At 37.6% G+C, this 25,735-nt stretch overlaps 1 long non-coding RNA gene and 1 other non-coding gene across 5 annotated transcripts; one reads left to right on the top strand and one right to left on the bottom strand.

Annotated features, from left to right (window-relative positions):
• Positions 1-10,189: 10,189 nt before the first annotated feature.
• Positions 10,190-10,261, top strand: TRNAG-UCC. Its single transcript has one exon. It is a non-coding gene; the product is annotated as a tRNA-Gly (tRNA).
• An 11,353-nt stretch (positions 10,262-21,614) lies between these two features.
• Positions 21,615-23,605, bottom strand: LOC110900013. 4 transcript variants are annotated; one of them, XR_002570733.2, is made up of 4 exons: positions 22,475-23,605; positions 22,318-22,378; positions 21,894-21,997; positions 21,615-21,810 (listed from the first exon to the last, which is right to left on the bottom strand). It is a non-coding gene; the product is annotated as an uncharacterized LOC110900013 (long non-coding RNA). The 4 variants fall into 4 exon arrangements; XR_002570734.2 differs by having other exon boundaries at positions 21,894-22,378; positions 22,475-22,741; positions 23,103-23,605; XR_004863143.1 differs by having other exon boundaries at positions 21,894-22,378; positions 22,475-22,741; positions 23,197-23,605.
• Positions 23,606-25,735: the final 2,130 nt, after the last annotated feature.

Raw genomic sequence — 25,735 nt, 5'->3', positions numbered from 1 at the left:
ACCTTCATCCACCTGAACCGCAAGTGCCCGGTTGGTTTGGTTGTTGACGGGTACCATGGTACGATCATTGTTTCTGTTCTGCCGGTTGCCTTGGTTTCTGAAGGGGTTTTGATTCCCGTGCTGGGTTGGCTTGGTGCATTCCCGTTTAAAGTGACCCCTTTCACCACAGTTGAAGCATTTAACGGCCTGCTTATCGAACGCATACTTGGTGTCTCGCTTACTTTCCAAGCTGGTTCTTCCAGTACTCTCCATCCAATCCTTTGCTCTTCTCACAGCACTCGCAAAGGCCCACTTGATATCCATCAAGTCCATCTCTTCTTTATCAATCTGCCGGTAATCTTCTTGTGTCAGATTAATGTTGCCAATCTGACCTTCAATTAACCCACAGTACGCACTCACTACAGTGTTAAGCAGCTCCATGTGTTCCTTAGCTACTTCCACACTGATTTTAGAGAAGCTTGACGTGTCGAGCTGTACTGTTCCTGACTTTGATTGTTGACTAGCAGATGATGTTCCTCCATAACATGCACGTTGTTGTTGAGCAGGAGGCGGAGGAGGAGGTGGTTGTATTGGATTTCCGTACATGTCTGTGGTGGGAGGTGGCTTAACAGGAACTTGCACAGGGTTGCCATACATATCCGTGCTAGTAACAAAAGCTGTTTGAAGTGGAGCATGTGGACCGGTTCTTGCAGACGAAGAATTGGAAGTTCCACAGTACATCTCTGGATTTTGTGGCACTGGAACTCTTTTTGCCTTTAATGTTTCCTCCTGATCCTTGTTTTCCAAAAGTTGCACGAATTCGTTGATATTAGTGGTTCTCAACACTCCGTTGTACTTCAGGATTTCCAAGAAACTACTCCATTGAGGAGGCAAAGCATCAGCAAACTTCTTCACAATTTCAGCATTAGTTGTCACTACATTATAGTTATCCAATTCCGTAAGCAAATGATAAAATCTGCTTGTCATATCTCCCAAGGACTCCTTATCCATACAAGTGAAACCTTCGAATTCTTTCTTGAGAAGATCATGACGCATTTGACGTGTTGCTGCATTTCCCACTCCTCTGTTTTTCAATCCATCCCACAACTTCTTTGTTGTCTTGAAGCTGACAAACTGATGGTAGATATCCTTGCTCAACGCCTGAGTGAGAATGGCGTAGGCCTTCTTTTCCAGATCATAGGTTTTCTTTTTATCTTCTGGAAGATCAGCAAACGTAGCAGAATCTGAAGCAGCAACCTCTATGGCTTGATCGAAATCTGTGGTGAAACGTATCCACAGTTCCGTATTTTGACCAAGAACATATGTTTTAAATCTCTCAACCCATCCTGGATATTCATTCAAATGCATCAACTTTGGAGGTCGATTCAAACTTCCTGTTTCACTTTCGCTTAGTAGAATACTTTGAATGCTCGGAGTTTGATTCGATACCAATGCCCATTGGTTTCCCTGAGAAGATGTCGATACCGGCGACTCGGCCCATAAAGGAGATGACCTTGTATTCGTGTATTTTCCATCGTCTGGAGCCGGTGTACCCCACCATGAGGGAGTGACATTTGATCTTGTATATTCACCATTATCTGGAGCCGGATTCCACCAACTCGGATTCATGATAGATAAGCAAAATAAATGCTAAGTGAGTAAACCGAAAGATATCACGGCCGAAAGATCCTGTTCCGAAAGATCTGAGATCACAGAAACTTGTTAACAATAAACTGACCACAATCGAAGGATCAACCCTTGTTCGAAGGATCAACAGTACTCGAAAGATTACTGTTGAATCTCGAACAATGATGTCGAAAGATTCAAGAACTCGAAGGATTCTCCTTTGAAAGATCCTTATCTTTCGAGTTAAATATCCTTATCTTTCGTATAGCTCACTTTCGAAAGATCACACTTGTTCGAATGATCAACAGTGTTCGAAGGATCATTGTTGACTTTCGAGCACTGGCTTCGAAAGATTCAAAATCTCGAAAGATTCACACTTGAAAGATCCTTATCTTTCGAGATAAATCCCTATCTTTCGGACACTTATCTTTCGAAAAGATTCCTTAATCGAAGGATATGTTTCAGACTTCGAAGGATGGGTCGAAGGATGATGATCTTTCGAGCCTTCCTTGATCGAAAGATGATCTTTCGAAGTCGAAGGATATCTTTCGAGAGGTTCTGACACAACTGACGTTGATGTGATAGGTTGGTGAAAAGGTGATGGGTTGGTAAGTCAACTTTCGGCAAAAGGGTATGGCAGGCTGACAACTATCTTACCAACCAAGATTTGAAATAAACTATGCCAAAAATGGATAACCTTATCCAAGAACCAGTCACCGGAAGTTTAACCGGAATATTCGCCGGAAAAACACAAAGTTTCTTAAAAACCAATTTCCAAGTTACCCAACCCAACTTTAAACACTCCCGAAGGTTTAGAAACCGTTTTTCAGTTTAGAAAAACAAGAAAAACCACCAAAACGGGTGCTAAACCTAGTGTCCAAACACACACCAAGAACTTGAAAAACCCGGTTTTAAACAAGGTAAAGAGCCAAGCTCTGATACCACTTGTAGGTCCCTATCCGGTGGATGACGAACCTCAAACCTTGTTATACTAACTCGCTAGCGAGTGCGGAATCCAAGCTAGCAAGCAAACCGGGATTAAGCAAGTATGAACACAAGCACACACGGGTTCACCGATTAACACAATCTTGTATTAATGCAAATGAAGGTTTTGGTTACAAGCACAATGTTTACAAACCTAACTTGTAAACTCTCAAAGTGTGTGTGTGAGTTCCGGACAGAATGCTCTCAGCCTATCTCTCGGATATCTTTCTGTTTGTGTGTCTCCCTAAAACTCAACACTGCATGGGTATATATATACCCAGCCTAGCATGCCTGATCGAAGGATCTGATAGATGGTCCGAAGGATCATCTATCGAAGACCAGGTATTCGAAAGATCATCAAGGACCTCGAAAGATCACCTTTCGAGGTCTATGATTCGAACCATATCTTTCGATGAGGTCGAAGGATCCACATTATCCTTCGACCTCTTATCCTTCGACACAGCATATCTTTCAACTGTTGACTAAGTCAAACCAGGAGGACGGTTGACTTTGTCAACTTACAGGACTGACAAGGACATCGTTTACATACAGACCGAATACAGACAAAGTACAGACACAAGTGCACCAACACTTTTTCAAGTGGAGTGGGCGGGGTCATGAATTTCTAAACAACTAGTTGGGCGGGATTACACGATCTCTACATGGGGCCAAGAATTTTTACGCGATTTTCAAAGTGGGGATCGGGTGTTCGTGAAGTTTAGTTGAATCGCGCTTCTACACGTCAATGTCGAAATTCGTACGGATTTGGGAGCGCGCGGGATGATGCAGCATGATGAAAACAAAAGATGATGATATTTTGAAAAATGTGGGGTAGTCACAGTTACCGATGCAAACGTCAAACTTGGTGACTTGACTACTATGGGCCAAAAACAAAACGGTATGTTCACTTCCGCACGTCAATGTTTATGATTGATTATCGGTGTTCGTACATGCTCGAAAGAATTTTGTTTATTGTCATATTCTCGCATTTGGTAACCATTGGAGGAACCTAGAGAGCCAAGACAGGTCCTAACGAGTTCACAAAGTCGAAGAGTTATGCCTATGATGGAAGTTTTCAAATTAGGTGTTAGCAGAACTTTGGGGGGATACAAGTCGGATCCTATGGGGCTAGGGGACTTTCATTATCAACTAGAATATGCAAAAAAAGAAAATTTCTTTCGTGATTTTTAGAAAAACCGAGAATGTTTGAAAGATTCTGCTCAGTGGAGATAATCTGTTCAGTGAAGATTGACGACAGTTCCGCTCTGTGGAGGGAATTGGTGAACATTTGAAGATAAATTCTACTCAGTGGAGAGAATTTGTTCTATGAAATTGATGACAGTTTCTTTGAAGTGGAGAGAATCTGTTATGGTTTAGAGATTTTACCAAAGAAATGGGGGGATAAAAATTTTTCAAATGTTGAATTTCTTCGGTAAATTTCTAAACGCAATCACAGGTGGTAGAGTTTGTGATATTCTGGTGATACAAACGGTTCTGCGTGGAATGTTTTGCACAGACACATATTTGAGGATTTTAATTAATTCTCCAGCCAGCGTGAAGAGTTTTGCATGGAAACATACAGGTGTATCTAAAGTCGACAGTTGTTTCAAGGCGCTGTTTACTGAAGACCTGGGGGGAATCTTTATGAAAGCTGATAGTTCAAGACTGAAGACCTGCAGGATTCAGTTTTGGGTTTGATGTTTCTTTGGGATTTTACAGGGATCTGGGGGTAACTCAATTCGTTGAGTTTGCAAACGACGTACTTGGTCAAGTTGACTTCCTGAGTACTGATGCTGAAGATCCGTAGTGCATTACGTGGTCAACTTCACAAAGGCGAGACAATGAGATCTGGATGTAGTTCAACTAAGCGTGCCGTTTGGTTGAGCTTGCAAGGGATACACTTGGTCTAGCTGACTTTCTTGAGTGTTGATGCTGAAGATTAAAGTGCATTACTTGGTCGATTCCACAAAGACGGTTTACAGAAGACAGTTCACCAGAAATCTCTATCAATGTAGTATGCTTGTATGAAATAGAGTCCTTATGACAAGATCAAGACTTGATGCAGTTCTTAAAGATTGGAACCCTTATCAAATGCCGGTTGGAGTATTGGAAGATCAGCGGAAGATCGGTCAATTGAGGAAATTACACAACACCCAACACGGATACGCGTACTTTAAGGGGGAAATATTATACAAGGAGCATCAAGATACTACTTACCTGGATCATCGGTCAAGGGGGGAATTTTGGTAACACAGAGAAGATGAATACTTGACTGAAGATCGATTGCAGTTGCATTTTCAGCATTCGACAGCAACGGACAAGGGGGAATTTGTTGATGCAGATTTTGTGTCCGATGCTTGTCGAATAGATTAGTTTTATTTTACGCTGAATTTGTAATAGTTAGTGAAACGGTCTATCGAACGTGTATAGACCCGCTCGTTTGAAGTGGTCAAACGAGAGGGTTATTCGGTTGACCGTGTGTGTTTGCAAGACAAGGGGTGTGACTATAAATAGAAAACCCTTGCCATTTCAAACACTTGGAGATTTTAGGAGGTTTGAGACCTCACCAGGGAGAGATCACCACTTGGTCTCTCCCCGGATGTGTACTCCTTTGGTATTAGTTCGGTTGTCTTGTAACCGGGCCGATTTGTAATGTTTTACTACCGATTAATACAAAGAAGTGTTTGTTTATCTCTCTAATCTCTCACATCTTGAACCGATCTCACACGAATCACGGTTTCGGTCACGAAACACGGTCCTACAATAGGGATGGTTTTTAAGATTCACTATGCAACCTAATAACCCGTTTGTTTGTATCAACTACCCACCGATTTACTAACCCGCTAACAACGCAAGGAAGTTGCCAATACGCTTAATAAACGACAAGTAATTCAAACACAAGAAACGTTTACCAATAATCCAACACAAGTGGTCAAGCTGTACCAGTTTACAAGAATCAGAAAAAACAAATAATTATGTTAAACTGCGTAAACGTTCATCCGGGCGGAAGTCACCGAAAGATTTAGCCGTTCATGCTTGTCTTCGCCGCTTCAGTTGTCATCCCAAAGTGCGTAGAGATCATAAACCAGCCTTGAGAGATGAACGTATGCTTCAAAAATAATCCCCCCAATCGTTTCGTTTTCTGACGTTCAATGTCGGCTTAAAACCTATTTTAGGTGACTTTTTATATTTTCCCCCTTAAAGTCTGTCGGCCCATGTTATCTTGATTTTCTCATTCATTAATCCCATGTTGAAGCCCATATATTTCACATAATGCTTTGAAATCCTTGGTCAGCCCAATCACAAGCCTTGCTTCTGAATTCATCCGTTTAACTTGATATTCTTTTTCCTGCAATAATCACCAAAGAAACAACAAATGCATTTAAACATTTAATCACAATAATATTTGATTTAATTGTCTTAGTGCTTTTTTTTTTAAACTCTCGTATATGACAATTGACCATAATGTTTTCCTATCAATGTATTTTACTTTTTTTATATTATAAATCTATCATGTAAAGCCCATTTTATTCATAATCCACTCGATGCAAAAATGAATCAATGTAGTGGATTTCATACCAATAGCAATGCGTTTTTACCATAATTGATATTCAATAACGTGTACCTAAATTGCACCGATCAAATCCCCACACTTATCTTTTTTCGTCCCGAAAAAAATACTTTGCAATGGAATCACAATCAAAAACATTGGCACTCAATATCTTCGGTTACTTTATTAACTAATCTAATCATACGTTAACCAAGACTGTAGGTATACGGTCCACTTAAACCCAACCGCCAGCTTCCAAGCCCTTATTCATGATTCATTTAAGTTCAAGTAATCATAGTTATCTATGGATCTCACACTCAAAAGACTACGACGCCACCTATTCCCGCTTGAAGCTTATGAGGTTAAAAGATTATAATCTACCGTCTTATATAAAAACTCTTATATTATTCCGATTAAACTTTATGATGGATGAATGGATGATATTGCGAGCTTTACATGCTTTTGTTTATAATCAGTTTAGCGGACATACGCCACACGAGTCACCATCCCCGTGGTTAATGCCATAAACTTCACGTCTCTTTTTTTTATAACTCCACCTAGAGGGTATGTACCGCATGAGTCGCTATCCCCGCGGAAAAACCATAGGCTTCGTTTTTCTCTCTCTCTTTTTACATGTGCTCAAATGAATGGATGGAATTTTTTCGGGCGCCACACTGTTTCGGATTTGTTTTCACAAAAAGAAACAGGTGTGCCAATTTAATCGGAAAAACTTATAAGTTTTTTATTTATAACGTACCTCTTATACTTTCCACAGTTTCAGTTTTACCATAGCTTCTAAGGTGAGAACCCACAAGATTCCTAAGTTAAGGTATTTTATATCATTCCTAAGGAACTCATCAACCGGCTGGGCCTACCCACATATCCTAAATTAAACGCGTGACCGACTGTTTCATTATCTTCTATATATAATAATTAAATGCTAACTATCCAATTATACCTATCATTTTCCATTTATTGCAAAAACTTTCTCGAAACATTTTCTATTTTTTTCATTTTTTTTGAATTTTGAATTTTTCATTTTTTTTGAATTTTTTTATATTTACGACACGACACGACACTAAGACACAACTAGGCAGACGCTAGTCTCCCCTCCCCACACTTAATTCCTTCATTGTCCTCAATGGAGCGAGAAACTATCTACGACATAACTACCAATATAAATAAATATACAAAGATAAATGGAACAGACTCCCCTGATTTGACGCGGTTGAATTCCTATGAGCCTTGTTCCACCACAACCGAGACACTTGACTTGAAATTATTCGAATCACTTTCGTCCAAATGGAGATTGAGTATGGACAAAAGTGATCGTCACCTCCTCAGACTTCCCCACACTTGGGTAAACGCATCCGTGAAGATAATTAAAACCTGCAAGAACACACACACAACACAACACAAAACAAAACAAAACAAAAATACAATACTCTACATCCTCGGGCTGCCTCCCGGGAGAGCGCTAAGTTTTAGATCTTCAGCCAGATCGTACCTGATATGCGCTACGGTGGTTTCAATGCACATTTACCCCTTGTATTTCCAATGAATGCACGGAATTTTACATGCCATCTCCATAAGCTTGTCAGTATAATTGGCATGTTTAGAAAGCACCTGCGGGTTTGGTTGATCCACTTCACGAGATATACACCGATGTCTTGTAGCTTCGCCCTATTCATCTTCTTCCTCGAACCCCCTTCCCCACACTTGTTAATTGGAATGATTGATACGGGAAGAGGTTCGATACGCACATTTATCTCATCAGACTGCTGCTCTGCCTCATCATCCTCACACACCATCTGATCCACCAGTGACTCTTCATCAGATAAAGGATTCATTGGTGTGGTATTATCCTCCACAACCTCCTCCTCCATGTGAGAATAATCTCTAATATCATCAGGTAAAGGTGAGAGACGCTCTTCTATTTCTATCTTCATTTTTAACATTTGACACTTGGAAACTAGACAGCTGATTCGATATTCATCGGAAAGGTTGGGTGTTGATAAATACTGCTCGAATTTGGACAAACTCACTTCCAACATAGCAAGCTTTTTCTCCTCCTCGGTCTGATAAGTATAGACACCCTCGGGCTCAGAATACTCCTCGGGATGATACTGTCGGTATCCCTGATACGGTCTTGAGATGTTCGCATCCATCATTTTTTTATTCCAATCTGGATTTTCCAAATACACCGCGCACACATCATCATAATCATAAGTATGATTACGACCGCAACAGAAACATTGTCCATCCGTCTTTGGTTCATAATAAGGATCCTCGTCCCGATCCCATCCGTCCGAGTAATAACCATCCTCCACCGTTGTATCAGAATTATAGAAATATGGTGGATAGGAAGAATTCTCATAGCAAGGCATCGGTGGTTCTTCCAATTTCACTTTTTCCCGTCTAAATCCGGCCTCGTGGCAACCGATACACGGGTGAAGTGGTTCCCCGCACAACTTGCATGTAGAAGAGCCGCAAAATATAGTAAGATCTGTCATCCTGCACAAACACAACTCAACTACCCACGTAAATCACCAACAAATTAGATAAAACAAAAAAAAAATATTTTTGGGTTTTTTTTTAGATTTTTTTTTTAAAAACAAGAACAACTAACTAACTAACTAACTAACTAACTAACTAACTAACTAACTAACTAACTAACTAACTAACTAACTAACTAACTAACTAACTAACTAACTAACTAACTAACTAACTAACTAACTAACTAACTAACTAACTAACTAACTAACTAACACTAAGCGCACTAATTCCCCGGCAACGGCGCCATTTTGATGACTGTCGTAAGAGTCAATCAAAAACCTAAATAAGCTACGTAGATAGCGTAAGCAGGGTATCGTATCCACGAGGAATTTGTGGTCAGTGTTAAAGAAAATAATTAAAACTAAACTATCCAAATCGGGGGTTTGCTTGTTTGATTGTAAAGAAAACACAATTTGTCACGAAAAGTGTTATCAAGATGAGAAGAAGTAACCTCCACCCGGAATCCCGAATACCCGTTTTAATATAAAAATCAGTTTTCTGATTCAAAACACCATATAGACATGGCCTCGGAATTAATGAATTTGATTAGTTAATAGGGATGGTTTTTAAGATTCACTATGCACACCTAATAACCCGTTTGTTTGTATCAACTACCCACCGATTTACTAACCCGCTAACAACGCAAGGAAGTTGCCAATACGCTTAATAAACGACAAGTAATTCGTATGAATTCTTATTAGATTTGATTAAATATTATTGATAATAAAAATTTGTATTAGATTAGATTTTAGATTTGATTAAATATTATTAATAATAAGAATTTGTATTTATTTAGATTAAATATTATTATTAGTATTATTAATAATTTTAATCAATTAAATAAGAGAATGACAAGTGTCCCAAAACAGGTTTCTTTTATTATATAGTATAGATATAGATGTCTGGTTGACTTTATTTATTTTAGTATGCTTGATCAAATAACCATAATAAATATTTTAATAAAATTAGAGATATTATATATTTAATACCATATGCTTTTGTCTAAACCTCATTAAAGTAACCATTGCAATAATATTGGTTCAAGGTAATTAGTTTGTAACAATGAAGTTACAGGACATTATTCTATGTCTCAACTCTTCACAACTCATATTTACACATCTTGTGCTTTTTAGTCTCATTAAGGAACATCCAAAAGGCTATTGAGTGGAAAGCATCCCCTTACACATCTAACAAAGTACAAGATTCTACGAATAAGAAAACTAACCTATGTGTTATACAATATATCATGAGACGCTTAATGAGTATCGCAGTGCAAAGTGTCGTCCCCGCCGCATCGCGCGGGCACCCTACTAGTATATTATTATATATTATTTTTTTAACTAATTATATATTATTACACAATATAAAATCGAGATAACCCAAAACCCATTCCTGGTTTCTACGAAACCGATAAACGATGTGTATGTACTCAATTTCTATGTGCTCGGGCTCTTGGTTCAACTTCTAGTACCCGTTTTATAAAATAACAAGTATGCGTTTGTAGTCCAACGGTTAGGATAATTTCCTTCCAAGCAATAGACCCGGGTTCGACTCCCGGCAAACGCATTTTTTCCGAAAATTTGGACCTAATTTTTTTAGTTTGATGAAAATCCACACTGATTTACTTTGGGTGTGCTCTCATCGGAGTGTAGTTAGAAGCTAGTTTATCTGTTAAACAATAAGAATCCAGGTGAATTTTTTTAATCTTATCTGAATTATGCTTTATGATCTCTACATATTCAGCTGTATTTATTATGGGTGTAGTTAGAAGCTAGTTATCTATTAAACAATAAGAATCCACGTGAATTCTTTTTAATTCTCTGAAATATGCTTTATCATCTCTACATATTCAGCTGTACTTATGGGGATAAAACAGAAGCTATTCGAATTATGCCCATAAGTCTATGTTGCGGACCAAAAACCATTGCAACAAATGTGGGTTTATAGACAAAATGGACTCCCTCACCCACTAGACTAGTCTTTTGGATGAGCCTGAACACACGACCTATATATTTGGCAGACTAGTTGATGACTGTCGTAAGAGTCAATCAAAAACCTAAATAAGCTACGTAGATAGCGTAAGCAGGGTATCGTATCCACGGGGAATTTGTGGTCAGTGTTAAAGAAAATAATTAAAACTAAACTATCTAAATCGGGGGTTTGCTTGTTTGATTGTAAAGAAAACACAATTTGTCACGAAAAGTGTTATCAAGATGAGAAGAAGTAACCTCCACCCGGAATCCCGAATACCCGTTTTAATATAAAAATCAGTTTTCTGATTCAAAACACCACATAGATATGGCCTCGGAATTAATGAATTTGATTAGTTAATAGGTGTTGATGCAGATTTTGTGTCCGATGCTTGTCGAATAGATTAGTTTTATTTTACGCTGAATTTGTAATAGTTAGTGAAACGGTCTATCGAACGTGTATAGACCGGCTCGTTTGAAGTGGTCAAACGAGAGGGTTATTCGGTTGACCGTGTGTGTTTGCAAGACAAGGGGTGTGACTATAAATAGAAAACCCTTGCCATTTCAAACACTTGGAGATTTTAGGAGGTTTGAGACCTCACCAGGGAGAGATCACCACTTGGTCTCTCCCCGGATGTGTACTCCTTTGGTATTAGTTCGGTTGTCTTGTAACCGGGCCGATTTGTAATGTTTTACTACCGATTAATACAAAGAAGTGTTTGTTTATCTCTCTAATCTCTCCCGTCTTGAACCGATCTCACACGAATCACGGTTTCTGTCCCGAAACACGGTCCTACAATTGGTATCAGAGCCATGGTTCCCGATTTAGTAAATCTAACCGTTTACTAAGTCACATGTGCTCTAGATCTGTGATTTTAGTGATTTTTGTTCAAGAAGATAAGTTGGGTGAAAATGAGAAAAACTCAGATCTGGACCCGAATATTCAGATCTGTGATGAAACGAGTGTTGGGTTTTATGTTTTTCACCTAAATATTCAAGTTATCATCATCAAAAATCATATACAAAATGTTTTTAAACAAATCTGGGAACAGTACACTCTGTTCTTGATGTTCTTGGCGGCTGCTTAAAGAAACTAGGGTTTCTTCATACCCACTCCCGACGAAACTGATCCAATGACGAATCACCACCTCCACTTTCGTCGACCAGGAAGCTGTTCAGTTTCGTCAAACAACAAAAATCCAGTTTCGTCAAAGATTTAATATCATTCAGTTTCGTCGATCATATCAAAAATCTGTTTCGTCGCATAAAAGCTGCTGGAGGTGTAAATCGAAGAAGAAGCAGTCAGACTTGAAAGATGAATGTTGTTGCTGATTGTTCATCGAAGAAGAAGAACCAGAGTGCTGGGTGTCGCTGGTTGCTATGTATCGAAGACACAGAAAGGGTTTTGGTTGGTGTGTATCGAAGTGAAAGGAAGAGGAAGATGTCGACTGAAGTAGGAGATGTCGGCTGAACCTTTTAGGGCAGAAAGGGTTTCTGTTTGAGCTACAGTTTTTAGTTGTTCACAAGATAAGGCCAACCGGTTTCATTAAGGGCCAAATTTCTTTATGCTGGGCCATTTTTTATTCGGCTGGACTGGTGAGCATGTGGGCCTAATTATTTGATCCATAATTATTTCTAAGCTGCACATGGTGGGGCCTGAAACTTGTTTAGTGGAATATTAGAATGTTGTATTATATGTCCAATTTTTTTAATTGGGCTATATTATGGCACAAATATATTCACATGAAGAAAATAGATGAATATATCTACGGGTCACTCACAAATGCAAAAATCAAATTTTAAAGATTATTATTTTCTTTTTGTTCTCACATGAAGACATAGCATATGTGTTAAACTTCTATTGGACCACAAATGTACAAGGTTTGGGCCGGGTGTTAAAGCATTTTATTTGCGCCAAGCACTTTTAAATTTGAGTGGACTTTTTCAAGTGGAGTGGGCGGGGTTATGAATTTCTAAACAACTAGTTGGGCGGGATTACACGATCTCTACATGGGGCCAAGAATTTTTACGCGATTTTCAAAGTGGGGATCGGGTGTTCGTGAAGTTTAGTTGAATCGCGCTTCTACACGTCAATGTCGAAATTCGTACGGATTTGGGAGCGCGCGGGATGATGCAGCATGATGAAAACAAAAGATGATGATATTTTGAAAAATGTGGGGTAGTCACAGTTACCGATGCAAACGTCAAACTTGGTGACTTGACTACTATGGGCCAAAAACAAAACGGTATGTTCACTTCCGCACGTCAATGTTTATGATTGATTATCGGTGTTCGTACATGCTCGAAAGAATTTTGTTTATTGTCATATTCTCGCATTTGGTAACCATTGGAGGAACCTAGAGAGCCAAGACAGGTCCTAACGAGTTCACAAAGTCGAAGAGTTATGCCTATGATGGAAGTTTTCAAATTAGGTGTTAGCAGAACTTTGGGGGGATACAAGTCGGATCCTATGGGGCTAAGGGACTTTCATTATCAACTAGAATATGCAAAAAAAGAAAATTTCTTTCGTGATTTTTAGAAAAACCGAGAATGTTTGAAAGATTCTGCTCAGTGGAGATAATCTGTTCAGTGAAGATTGACGACAGTTCCGCTCTGTGGAGGGAATTGGTGAACATTTGAAGATAAATTCTACTCAGTGGAGAGAATTTGTTCTATGAAATTGATGACAGTTTCTTTGAAGTGGAGAGAATCTGTTATGGTTTAGAGATTTTACCAAAGAAATGGGGGGATAAAAATTTTTCAAATGTTGAATTTCTTCGGTAAATTTCTAAACGCAATCACAGGTGGTAGAGTTTGTGATATTCTGGTGATACAAACGGTTCTGCGTGGAATGTTTTGCACAGACACATATTTGAGGATTTTAATTAATTCTCCAGCCAGCGTGAAGAGTTTTGCACGGAAACATACAGGTGTATCTAAAGTCGACAGTTGTTTCAAGGCGCTGTTTACTGAAGACCTGGGGGGAATCTTTATGAAAGCTGATAGTTCAAGACTGAAGACCTGCAGGATTCAGTTTTGGGTTTGATGTTTCTTTGGGATTTTACAGGGATCTGGGGGTAACTCAATTCGTTGAGTTTGCAAACGACGTACTTGGTCAAGTTGACTTCCTGAGTACTGATGCTGAAGATCCGTAGTGCATTACGTGGTCAACTTCACAAAGGCGAGACAATGAGATCTGGATGTAGTTCAACTAAGCGTGCCGTTTGGTTGAGCTTGCAAGGGATACACTTGGTCTAGCTGACTTTCTTGAGTGTTGATGCTGAAGATTAAAGTGCATTACTTGGTCGATTCCACAAAGACGGTTTACAGAAGACAGTTCACCAGAAATCTCTATCAATGTAGTATGCTTGTATGAAATAGAGTCCTTATGACAAGATCAAGACTTGATGCAGTTCTTAAAGATTGGAACCCTTATCAAATGCCGGTTGGGGTATTGGAAGATCAGCGGAAGATCGGTCAATTGAGGAAATTGCACAACACCCAACACGGATACGCGTACTTTAAGGGGGAAATATTATACAAGGAGCATCAAGATACTACTTACCTGGATCATCGGTCAAGGGGGGAATTTTGGTAACACAGAGAAGATGAATACTTGACTGAAGATCGATTGCAGTTGCATTTTCAGCATTCGACAGCAACGGACAAGGGGGAATTTGTTGATGCAGATTTTGTGTCCGATGCTTGTCGAATAGATTAGTTTTATTTTACGCTGAATTTGTAATAGTTAGTGAAACGGTCTATCGAACGTGTATAGACCCGCTCGTTTGAAGTGGTCAAACGAGAGGGTTATTCGGTTGACCGTGTGTGTTTGCAAGACAAGGGGTGTGACTATAAATAGAAAACCCTTGCCATTTCAAACACTTGGAGATTTTAGGAGGTTTGAGACCTCACCAGGGAGAGATCACCACTTGGTCTCTCCCCGGATGTGTACTCCTTTGGTATTAGTTCGGTTGTCTTGTAACCGGGCCGATTTGTAATGTTTTACTACCGATTAATACAAAGAAGTGTTTGTTTATCTCTCTAATCTCTCCCGTCTTGAACCGATCTCACACGAATCACGGTTTCGGTCACGAAACACGGTCCTACAATAGGGATGGTTTTTAAGATTCACTATGCAACCTAATAACCCGTTTGTTTGTATCAACTACCCACCGATTTACTAACCCGCTAACAACGCAAGGAAGTTGCCAATACGCTTAATAAACGACAAGTAATTCAAACACAAGAAACGTTTACCAATAATCCAACACAAGTGGTCAAGCTGTACCAGTTTACAAGAATCAGAAAAAACAAATAATTATGTTAAACTGCGTAAACGTTCATCCGGGCGGAAGTCACCGAAAGATTTAGCCGTTCATGCTTGTCTTCGCCGCTTCAGTTGTCATCCCAAAGTGCGTAGAGATCATAAACCAGCCTTGAGAGATGAACGTATGCTTCAAAAATAATCCCCCCAATCGTTTCGTTTTCTGACGTTCAATGTCGGCTTAAAACCTATTTTAGGTGACTTTTTATATTTTCCCCCTTAAAGTCTGTCGGCCATGTTATCTTGATTTTCTCATTCATTAATCCCATGTTGAAGCCCATATATTTCACATAATGCTTTGAAATCCTTGGTCAGCCCAATCACAAGCCTTGCTTCTGAATTCATCCGTTTAACTTGATATTCTTTTTCCTGCAATAATCACCAAAGAAACAACAAATGCATTTAAACATTTAATCACAATAATATTTGATTTAATTGTCTTAGTGCTTTTTTTTTTTAAACTCTCGTATATGACAATTGACCATAATGTTTTCCTATCAATGTATTTTACTTTTTTTATATTATAAATCTATCATGTAAAGCCCATTTTATTCATAATCCACTCGATGCAAAAATGAATCAATGTAGTGGATTTCATACCAATAGCAATGCGTTTTTACCATAATTGATATTCAATAACGTGTACCTAAATTGCACCGATCAAATCCCCACACTTATCTTTTTTCGTCCCGAAAAAAATACTTTGCAATGGAATCACAATCAAAAACATTGGCACTCAATATCTTCGGTTACTTTATTAACTAATCTAATCATACGTTAACCAAGACTGCAGGTATACGGTCCACTTAAACCCAACCGCCAGCTTCCAAGCCCTTATTCATGATTCATTTAAGTTCAAGTAATCATAGCTATCTATGGATCTCACACTCAAAAGACTACGACGCCACCTATTCCCGCTTGAAGCTTATGAGGTTAAAAGATTATAATCTACCGTCTTATATAAAAACTCTTATATTATTCCGATTAAACTTTATGATGGATGAATGGATGATATTGCGAGCTTTACATGCTTTTGTTTATAATCAGTTTAGCGGACATACACCACACGAGTCACCATCCCCGTGGTTAATGCCATAAACTTCACGTCTCTTTTTTTTATAACTCCACCTAGAGGGTATGTACCGCATGAGTCGCTATCCCCGCGGCAAAACCATAGGCTTCGTTTTTCTCTCTCTCTTTTTACATGTGCTCAAATGAATGGATGGAATTTTTTCGGGCGCCACACTGTTTCGGATTTGTTTTCACAAAAAGAAACAGGTGTGCCAATTTAATCGGAAAAACTTATAAGTTTTTTATTTATAACGTACCTCTTATACTTTCCACAGTTTCAGTTTTACCATAGCTTCTAAGGTGAGAACCCACAAGATTCCTAAGTTAAGGTATTTTATATCATTCCTAAGGAACTCATCAACCGGCTGGGCCTACCCACATATCCTAAGTTAAACGCGTGACCGACTGTTTCATTATCTTCTATATATAATAATTAAATGCTAACTATCCAATTATACCTATCATTTTCCATTTATTGCAAAAACTTTCTCGAAACATTTTCTATTTTTTCATTTTTTTTGAATTTTGAATTTTGAATTTTTTTTTGAATTTTTTTATATTTACGACACGACACGACACTAAGACACAACTAGACAGACGCTAGTCTCCCCTCCCCACACTTAATTCCTTCATTGTCCTCAATGGAGCGAGAAACTATCTACGACATAACTACCAATATAAATAAATATACAAAGATAAATGGAACAGACTCCCCTGATTTGACGCGGTTGAATTCCTATGAGCCTTGTTCCACCACAACCGAGACACTTGACTTGAAATTATTCGAATCACTTTCGTCCAAATGGAGATTGAGTATGGACAAAAGTGATCGTCACCTCCTCAGACTTCCCCACACTTGGGTAAACGTATCCGTGAAGATAATTAAAACCTGCAAGAACACACACACAACACAACACAAAACAAAACAAAACAAAAATACAATACTCTACATCCTCGGGCTGCCTCCCGGGAGAGCGCTAAGTTTTAGATCTTCAGCCAGATCGTACCTGATATGCGCTACGGTGGTTTCAATGCACATTTACCCCTTGTATTTCCAATGAATGCACAGAATTTTACATGCCATCTCCATAAGCTCGTCAGTATAATTGGCATGTTTAGAAAGCACCTGCGGGTTTGGTTGATCCACTTCACGAGATATACACCGATGTCTTGTAGCTTCGCCCTATTCATCTTCTTCCTCGAACCCCCTTCCCCACACTTGTTAATTGGAATGATTGATACGGGAAGAGGTTCGATACGCACATTTATCTCATCAGACTGCTGCTCTGCCTCATCATCCTCACACACCATCTGATCCACCAGTGACTCTTCATCAGATAAAGGATTCATTGGTGTGGTATTATCCTCCACAACCTCCTCCTCCATGTGAGAATAATCTCTAATATCATCAGGTAAAGGTGAGAGACGCTCTTCTATTTCTATCTTCATTTTTAACATTTGACACTTGGAAACTAGACAGCTGATTCGATATTCATCGGAAAGGTTGGGTGTTGATAAATACTGCTCGAATTTGGACAAACTCACTTCCAACATAGCAAGCTTTTTCTCCTCCTCGGTCTGATAAGTATAGACACCCTCGGGCTCAGAATACTCCTCGGGATGATACTGTCGGTATCCCTGATACGGTCTTGAGATGTTCGCATCCATCATTTTTTTATTCCAATCTGGATTTTCCAAATACACCGCGCACACATCATCATAATCATAAGTATGATTACGACCGCAACAGAAACATTGTCCATCCGTCTTTGGTTCATAATAAGGATCCTCGTCCCGATCCCATCCGTCCGAGTAATAACCATCCTCCACCGTTGTATCAGAATTATAGAAATATGGTGGATAGGAAGAATTCTCATAGCAAGGCATCGGTGGTTCTTCCAATTTCACTTTTTCCCGTCTAAATCCGGCCTCGTGGCAACCGATACACGGGTGAAGTGGTTCCCCGCACAACTTGCATGTAGAAGAGCCGCAAAATATAGTAAGATCTGTCATCCTGCACAAACACAACTCAACTACCCACGTAAATCACCAACAAATTAGATAAAACAAAAAAAAAAAATATTTTTGGGTTTTTTTTAGATTTTTTTTTAAAAACAAGAACAACTAACTAACTAACTAACTAACTAACTAACTAACTAACTAACTAACTAACTAACTAACTAACTAACTAACTAACTAACTAACTAACTAACTAACTAACTAACTAACTAACTAACTAACTAACTAACTAACTAACTAACTAACTAACTAACTAACACTAAGCGCACTAATTCCCCGGCAACGGCGCCATTTTGATGACTGTCGTAAGAGTCAATCAAAAACCTAAATAAGCTACGTAGATAGCGTAAGCAGGGTATCGTATCCACGAGGAATTTGTGGTCAGTGTTAAAGAAAATAATTAAAACTAAACTATCAAAATCGGGGGTTTGCTTGTTTGATTGTAAAGAAAACACAATTTGTCACGAAAAGTGTTATCAAGATGAGAAGAAGTAACCTCCACCCGGAATCCCGAATACCCGTTTTAATATAAAAATCAGTTTTCTGATTCAAAACACCACATAGACATGGCCTCGGAATTAATGAATTTGATTAGTTAATAGGGATGGTTTTTAAGATTCACTATGCACACCTAATAACCCGTTTGTTTGTATCAACTACCCACCGATTTACTAACCCGCTAACAATGCAAGGAAGTTGCCAATACGCTTAATAAACGACAAGTAATTCAAACACAAGAAACGTTTACCAATAATCCAACACAAGTGGTCAAGCTGTACCAGTTTACAAGAATCAGAAAAAACAAATAATTATGTTAAACTGCGTAAACGTTCATCCGGGGGCGGAAGTCACCGAAAGATTTAGCCGTTCTTGCTTGTCTTCGCCGCTTCAGTTGTCATCCCAAAGTGCGTAGAGATCATAAACCAGCCTTGAGAGATGAACGTATGCTTCAAAAATAATCCCCCCCTAATCGTTTTCTGATGTTCAATGTCGGCTTAAAACCTATTTTAGGCAACTTTTTATATTTTCCCCCTTAAAGTCTGTCGGCCCATGTTATCTTGATTTTCTCATTCATTAATCCCATGTTGAAGCCCATATATTTCACATAATGCTTTGAAATCCTTGGTCAGCCCAATCACAAGCCTTGCTTCTGAATTCATCCGTTTAACTTGATATTCTTTTTCCTGCAATAATCACCAAAGAAACAACAAATGCATTTAAACATTTAATCACAATAATATTTGATTTAATTGTCTTAGTGCTTTTTTTTAAACTCTCGTATATGACAATTGACCATAATCTTTTCCTATCAATGTATTTTACTTTTTTTATATTATAAATCTATCATGTAAAGCCCATTTTATTCATAATCCACTCGATGCAAAAATGAATCAATGTAGTGGATTTCATACCAATAGCAATGCGTTTTTACCATAATTGATATTCAATAACGTGTACCTAAACTGCACCGATCACTAGTCTTTTGGGATGAGCCCGAACATGATTTATTATATATCTGGCACAAAGAAATCAACACTAGTACAAAAAAGAGCAAATAAGACGGTTTAGAAAAGGCTTTTAAGACGATTTTATGGAAAGCAACATATTTGAGATTTGGAATTAAACCTATTTTATTGGACCGTCTTATTTTGATAAATGAAACCATCATATTTGAGATTTGGGACCGTCATATTAGACCTAATATATTAAACCGTCATATTAGGCCTATTTTTTATTTGAAACCGTCATATTTATCATTTTATTATTAAAATTTTATATTTATTATGTAAACCGTCATATTAGGCCTAACATATATTAAAGGTTTTTTTTATATAATAAACAAATGTCACTATGTTTATATTTTCACTTGTATTAGATGTTATCAAATTGTGAAACCATTTCTCATTAAATTTACATTTATAAATAGATGTTATCAATTTGTGAAACCATTTCTCATTAAAGCTTATCATTCAGAAGCATAGTTAGCTAAATAAAGTACCTATTTTAATTATTTTTATATAATAAACAAATGATGGTTTTTTTAGCAACAATTAAACACACTATAAAGAAGCAAGTTATATGTGCATATATGTGTTGTAAGTTAGGCTTTGGGAGTTTTTCAAAAAAAAAATGGAAAATTTTCTTTTTAACCCTAAAGTTTTAATGTTTGACAATTTAAGTTTAAACTTTTAATTTTTGTTTTCTTTTAACCCTAAAATTTTAATCTTTGACAATTTACCCTAAAGTTTTAATATTTGACAATTGAAGTTTAAAATTTTTAATCTTTGTTTCCTTTTTAACACTAAAGTTTTAATCTTTGACAATTTAACTTTAAAGTTTTAATTTTTGGTAAGTTAACCCCTTTGATTAATTTGATTTTTTACTTCTAATTCAAAAGTTTCCATCTTTTGCGATTTAACCACTTTGATTTTTTTTACTTATGTGTTGTAATCTTGACTTTGGAGGTTTTTCAAAGAAAAAATGATTATACATATGGTTGTTGTAACCTTGGCTTTGGAGGTTTTTAAAAAAAATGATTTTTTTTACTTTTCACCCAAATGTATTTCATAAATTACTTTTAACCCAAAACTATTTGTTTTTTTACTTTTAACACAAAACTTTTTATCTTTTGCAATTTATCCTCACAACTTTTTTTACTTTCAACTTTGTTCCTTTATAGTTTTCATTTTCCGCAAATTTTTCGCTATATGCTTCGTTCTAAATTTTGTGACTTAACACATCGCAACGTGCGTCTTTGGTTTAGCGTTTTTACGTTTCGTTCTAAATTTTGCGAGTTAACAAGACGCAACGTGCGTGTGTGGGTGAACATTTTTACATCATCTACGTTTTTCCCGTTTGAGGGGTTCAACATAACGTGCTTTCCTAAATCGATTTAGTTATAACTAAAGAATCCCCGCCGCATTGCGGCGGGTCGTAATTCTAGTTATACAAAATTAAAGTCAAACTTATAATGCCACTAAAACCAAAACTTTTAAATTTAATTATTTTTATATAATAAACAAATGATGGTTTCTTTAACAACAGTTATACAAAATTAAAGTCAAACTTATAATGCCATTAAAACCAAAACTTTCCAAACTATTGCAACGGTTTTAGACGGTTTAATATATGAAAATTATTTTGAAATATTATAATCATACTAATCCTTTTAACTTTAAACAAAAAATCATACTAATCCTTTTATCTTTAAACAAAAACAAAGATAATACTTTTAAAATTTAAACAAAAAAATTCTATCATTATTTATTCTATAAGAATAGAAGATCATATTGTAAATTCTAAAGTTCATATTCTCAACAAGTTCAAGCTAAATCAATTCAAGAAAGAGTTCATACTTCATTAAAACCACACGTACTCAAGTTGTTCAAGTTTCCTTCATTGTGGGTCTTCACACTTCAAGGTAACACTTATGATAATACTTTTTTAATTTATTATTTTATTATTGTTACACATATATAGTTTTTTTTTTCTTGTTTCGCCTAAAAGCTTCACTGCAGTTAACAATGAAAGATTCTGCTAAAAAGAAACAGAACAAACGAAATTTGACCAAGAAATTATTTTATCAAGTGTCATAATACAAATTAACAAAATGCATAACATAAAAACAAAATGACAGCCACATAATGACTCGTGCCTTAGGCCACAGAATGCACAGACCTGCGCCTCGCCTAGCAACAAACTCGATTTTACTTGCAGTTAAAAAGCACCTGAAACACATATGAATTTCCTTGTTAGTAGATCAAGAGACGGGTTTGATTAATAATTTCATTCAGATTTACAACTAGATTACCTCCAGAAAAAATTTGGTTATCGGTACCTATATTTGACGGCGTGTTTTCGCAACATCTAAAGGACCCGTAGTGGCCCCCGGAAGGCTTCCTGCAACAAACCCCGCTGCAAAGTTTGCACACTCATAAGTTATAAACGCACAAAAAGTATGCCTCCATCAAATTTTTTATGATCTATACACCTTTCGTAAATACAACTTTAACAGCAAACAGAATCATTAACAACAACTTAAACATGTTTTATACAGCATTAACAGCAGCTTAAACAGGTTCAATACAACTTTAACAACAAACAGAATCGTTAACAGCAGCTTAAACATGTTTTATACAACAAATAGAATCATTAACAACAGCTTTAAATAGGTTTTATACAGCAATACATATGTCTTTATGTTCAATCTTAATAACTAAGCATCAATATTTAACCTTCAGCAATTTCAACTTCTTGATCCTCCCTAACCTCTGTTGTAGTCAAATTCCCAAATCTCTGTATCAAAAAAAAAAAAAAAAAAAAAAAAAACAATTTCTGTTTCATAAGTATATTATTATGCCGATATTTAATGGAGAAATAGAGATAACTTACTGGATGTACAAAGATATCGTGAATATGAATATGGAACGATCTACAAAGATACTTGGGGTTTATAGAGATGATTTGCGGCGGCGCGACGGTGGAGACGGCAACGACGGGGGAGATTGGGGCGTCAATGATGAAGAACGGAAGATGATGTTCAGGGTTCAGTGAATCAGGGTGAAGTGAAGACTTCACGTCTTCACCCGTGGTTTCTTTTCATTTAAAACCCCTAATAACCCGTAACCCGTTCTAATTCAATTGACCCTAAATGACCCGCTGTTATCCAAAGAGGTTAAGAGAAATTAGTATAAAATAAACAGGTCGAATAGGTCAAACTGATTTAAAGGCACTCAAAATTTATTTTCATTGATGGAAATAGACTGTTATTCAAAAAATACGAATTCTTGTTCCATACAGCAACTTTTCTTAAGAGATTTGGATACAAAGTGTTTAAGGTCAACCCAACATGAACACACCAAAAAGGCAAAAACATACCCGTTGTAACCAATTACCCAGTCCGCCTGTTTTCCCACCCATATGTGATACATTCGAAGATAATCAAAGCAACAACCCTAAAACACAACCGTTCAACAAAATCACTTTCAGAATCTCTAAAGTCTAAGCTAATCCACTGTACCTGCCATTGAAAGAAATCCCCCAAATCTCTAAAGTCTGACCTAATCTGCAGATATAGAAGAAACCCTAACAAAAACAAAATCAGAATCTCTTACCTAATCGCCACCCATAACTATTATTCTTCTTCACAACATCATCTCCGTCACCGCGTCGAAAGACATCAACACCCATCGACGCTGCTGAAACGCTATCTCCGTTGCCGATAGGCATCAACTCAGTGAAGCATTTGATTTATACACTCAGGATAAGAACTGTGATATCTGACCATTCTTCTCGTTTCAAAGCCTGCAACTGGCATGAAATCCGATCAGATCTAACCATATGCGGCGACAAGTTGAAGATGTGGTTCGGGTTTTGGTGGGGTTTCATTGGCGGTGGACGGTAATAGTTTGGTTGTTACAGGTTGTTGCAATAGTGGGTGTGGTGGTGGGAGGTGTTGGGTTGGTGGTTGTGGCCCTGGTGAAGGCTAGCTGAGAGTGAGAGAGTATATGTGTTATAAACTACAACAACAATATAAATGTGTTATAACCTTTTGAATATAAATGTGTTATAATATAATTAACTTTTAAATTTTGGTGTTTTATTTATTATAATACTTTAACTAAATGAGTAAAAAGACTAAGATACTCTTGTCTGATCAGACTGTTGGTGCACTCGTGTCTGTACTTTGTCTGTATCTTGTCAATATAAAACGATGTCCTTCGTTAGTCTTGTAAGTTGGACCAAGTCAACCTTCCTCCTGGTTTGACTTGGCCAAACAGTTAGAATAAAATTGTAATTTGTCTGTGTCGAAGGATGTCTCATCGAAGGATAGTTTAGATCCTTCGATGAGCTCGAAAGATGGACCTCGATAGATCATCCTTCGAGGTATATATATAGGTCCTTCGACAGGTTTAACATCGATAGATGATCCTTCGATCATCTATCTGATCCTTCGATCAGCATACCTGATCCTTCGACCAGACAACCTGTGTTTGGGTATATATACCCATGTAGTGTGTTCATTTCATTTTAGACACTCGAGACACAAGAGAGACAGAGAGATAGACACTTTTGTGAGAACACACACACTTAGAGAGTTTGCAAAACTGATTTGTAAACATTGAGCTTGTAACCGAACCTTTCATACGTATTAATACAAGTGGTGTTAATCGGTGAATATTGTGTGTCTCTTGTTTGTGCTTGTTTCATCTCGGTTTGCACTCTAGCTTGGATTCCGCACTTGCTAGTGTGTTAAACTTAACAAGGATAAGGTTTAACCTCAACCTCCGAGGGACCTACAAGTGGTATCAGAGCCGTGGCTCTTTTCCTTGTTAAAAACCGGATTTGTACAAGACTTTGGAGTGTTTGTTTAGCACCCGTTTTTAGTGTTTTTCTCGCATTTCTTGGCATAAAAACGTGTTCTAAACTAACCGGGTGTGTTAAGGGAAGGTTTGGGTAACTTAAAACTTGTTTTTAAGAAACTTGGTAATTTCCGGCCATATTTCCGGCTTGCTCCGGTGACCGGATTTTCTGGATAAGACTTTCCTTTTACGGAATATTTTATTAGTCAAATCCTGTTTGGTGAAAAGGTAGGGTCTGACCATACCTTTCTGCCGAAAGATTTCTACCAACCCATCACCTTTTCACCAACCTGTCAACTTTGTGTCAGTTGTGTCAGATCTCATCGAAAGATATCCTTCGAAGTCGAAAGATCATCTTTCGATCAAGGAGGTTCGACAGATATTGATCCTTCGAACATCCTTCGAAGTCTGTGATCTATCTTTCGAGCCAAGAAATATTTTCGAAGGATATATTGTTCGAGCTACAGTTATTATTCGAAAGATAAGGATCCTTCGTCTTGGAGAATCTTTCGAAGTCGTTGTTCGAAATTCAACAGTGATCTTTCGAACACTGTTGATCCTTCGAACAAATAGTATCTTTCGATTCTTGTCTGTTTGAATTTAACAAGTTTGTGTTTGTTAAGGTCTTCTATTAGTATCTCATCAAAATGAGTTGTACAAGTCCTTGGGACTGGAGTATTGACTCACAATCTAGTCAAGAGCTAACCTTTGCTGCAGCTTGGGCGAAAAGTATGTTTCCACAGCCATCAATCAGTCCAAGTCAATGGGCATGGTATCCAATCAAAGTCAAAGCATTCAAAATCTTTTGATTAGTGAGAGCGAAACGGGCAGCAACAATCGTCCACCAAAGTTGAACCATATGAACGACTTTCCATCATGGAAAAGCCGCTTTCACACGTATGTTCAAGGGCAAAGCACCGATCTTTGGACATGTTTCATCAATGCATTCAATGATAATCTTGAGGTTGCAGCGTCCACTTCAGAAGGTTATGCTAACATGCTCGAAAATGACAAGAAGGCTTATGAATTGGAGAAAAAGGCCTTTGCTACACTTACACAAGCTCTCAACAAAGATATCTATCATCAGTTCTCCTACTGCAAAAACACGAAAACATTGTGGGATGCCTTAGTTGCTAGAGGAGAAGGAAATGCAGCTACTCGAAAGTCTCGTCATGATTTGTTGAAGAAAGAGTTTGAATCGTTTCAGTTTTTGGAAAACGAAACTCTAAATGATATGACAACACGTTTCTATCATCTGATTAGTGAAATGTGTGCTTATGGGGTTGTATCT

This window comes from Helianthus annuus, chromosome 7 (assembly GCF_002127325.2).
Source record: "Helianthus annuus cultivar XRQ/B chromosome 7, HanXRQr2.0-SUNRISE, whole genome shotgun sequence".
NCBI lineage: Eukaryota > Viridiplantae > Streptophyta > Magnoliopsida > Asterales > Asteraceae > Helianthus > Helianthus annuus.
Note: the sequence above shows the minus strand (reverse complement) of the source record. Positions and strands in the feature narration are given on the sequence as shown.